A 2,344-nucleotide genomic window follows, 5' to 3' on the forward strand; every position below is an offset into this window, starting at 1 on the left:
AAAGTAAAGAGGGCTTTGAAATGTACTTCAGTAAAAAGTACCCATAACTAGCAGCTGTTTTAAAGAGTACCTGACCTCCCTTTATATTAATAGAACAATAATGTCATTGTTAGCTAATGAATGTTTCCATGCTGAACAACGGCAACATGACAACGTTTTCATTGGTCCCTCTTCTTTAGAGAAGACCAGGAAATTATGGATACACGGATTGTGTTCAAATCAATAGGCACGCAATGACTCTAAATAATAATGATCACGCCACCAAACACACATTCAGACTAAAGGAACCAGCCTGTTTGGAAAATGAGAGAAGTAGAAAGTACAGGTATTTGTGTTCAACATGTAAGAAGTAGAAAGTACAGGTATTTGAGTTCAACATGTAAGAAGTAGAAAGTACAGGTATTTGTGTTCAACATGTAAGAAGTAGAAAGTACAGGTATTTGTGTTCAACATGTAAGAAGTAGAAAGTACAGGTATTTGAGTTCAACATGTAAGAAGTAGAAAGTACAGGTATTTGTGTTCAACATGTAAGAAGTAGAAAGTACAGGTATTTGTGTTCAACATGTAAGAAGTAGAAAGTACAGGTATTTGGGTATTTGAGTTAGAAATGCCCACCGGATCCGTAATTGGCTAAAATTTTGTATATTTTGGTATTGAAGCCTTTTCATTCTGATACACCCCCGACGATCTCCACTTTTCGTAATATTAAGACTCATAGATTTTATTTTCAGTGTGAGTGGTTGTGGGCGGACAAATAGAGAATATAATGGTGACAACCGTGAGCAGTGCCTACCGATGAAGAGAGCAACCAGTAGTGACAGTATGTTCAGACTTAGATCCGCAAATTCCCTTTTTCTTTTATCGTCCGGAGGAGACTTCACGCGTGCGGCGGGAGTGTGTAGTGACGGAAGATGGAGGGCGCGTGTCGTCTGACGGCGGCTTCGCAGAGGCAGCAGGGCAGGCCGCCAAGCGGTCGCGACGAGTGACGGAGTGTGTGCCGAACGAGAGAGCGCGTCGACCTGTCACACACCTCGGCCTGAGAAGTGCCGGCGCGCCCGCCCCCCGACCGCCAAGGACGCAGCAGTCTCGCCGCTGGGCAGTTTGGGGCTCCGAACTTTTTAGACTGGCTTCCCGCGCTAGACCTTTCCGAACCACTAGTCGTGGGGTCGACGTGCCTTTTCTTCCTGTCCAAGGTGTCTCTTGGATCCAGCCATCGGTGTGCAGTAGGCTAGTGGGCAGACCAACGGACGAGTAGGCGTGTAAGGCCTCATCGTAGTGTAGTGTGCGCGTGTGGTTGTGCTGCTCGTTGTGTTGTGTGTCGTGTGTGTGTGAGGAAAGTTCTCATAGATGTCGATGCTCTCCTGTCGTGCGACTCGTCTCGTGCTATTGTTGCGTCCGTCCGTTAGTGTGTGTCGTCGATGAAATTTTGGGCGGTCTCTATGTGCCTCTTTGGCCGTCACGTATCACGGACCGCTCCTCCTTGCCGCTCGCTCAGAGGCGTGATGGGTGCGCTTGTTGTGTGGTTAGTACTGTTCACTGCTTATACGTCTTTACACCCGAAAGACACGACATCTCTCCACGTCCCTACTCAGTAAAAAAAAGAAGAGGAAAAAAAAAAAAGAAAAAAAAAGAGTATAATGAAAAAAAAAAGAAAAAAAAGAATTTGCAGAACGTGTTGAGCGCGTTAATGCCTCGGTCACCCGGCCTCAGTCATCCACGGGTACCGCGCGCTCCTTGCTTCCCCTCTATGGTCGCCTGTTTCTCGTGTAAACTTGATCTCTGGTGTGCCGTGTGTGTGCGAGCACTCGCGCTAGACAATTGTCGCAGATCAAGGTGTGTGGTTGTGTGTGTTGGGAGGGAGAGAAGAGTGTGTGCGAGGTGCTGTTTGTGTGAGATGATCCCTAGACGCGCTAAAGTAGTGTCGTCTAAGACATTGAGAGCGTAAGAGACAAAATAAGAACGACCTATATTTTCGTACTTTTCCTGACGGACCTTTATATATGTTCGCAGGCGACGGTTGTTGCTATGGGAGGCTAGTAGCTCACTTTTATTTTGACAGTAATTGTTTGAAAATCCCTGCGCTATTCCGCTAGTCTTGCTCTCTCTTGTAAGTCCTCGCAAAGGACGAGTCTCTCTCTCATTACTCTTCTCTCTCTCTTCTCTTCTCTCGCTCTCTTTCTTCTCTCTCTGCCTCTCTCTACCTCTATCCTACCTCCTCCCTTTGCATAGACCGTCATGTTGTATGAAGCAATCGACATAGACAGTCATGTACGAAAGACGGGTCATTGGGAAATGAGGTGATGAAAGACTTGGTGAGATAAAAGTCGAGAATAGAGATGGGTGA

General features: G+C 46.4%; 1 protein-coding gene across 1 annotated transcript in view; it reads right to left on the reverse strand.

Annotated features, from left to right (window-relative positions):
• Nucleotides 1–2,344, reverse strand: part of LOC104949450 (golgin subfamily B member 1-like) — a 23,952-nt gene that overhangs the window by 3,858 nt on the left and 17,750 nt on the right. The gene's annotated exons all lie outside the window — the stretch shown is intronic.

Source organism: Notothenia coriiceps, unplaced genomic scaffold, assembly GCF_000735185.1.
Source record: "Notothenia coriiceps isolate Sejong01 unplaced genomic scaffold, NC01 NC01_scaffold00016216, whole genome shotgun sequence".
Lineage (NCBI taxonomy): Eukaryota > Metazoa > Chordata > Actinopteri > Perciformes > Nototheniidae > Notothenia > Notothenia coriiceps.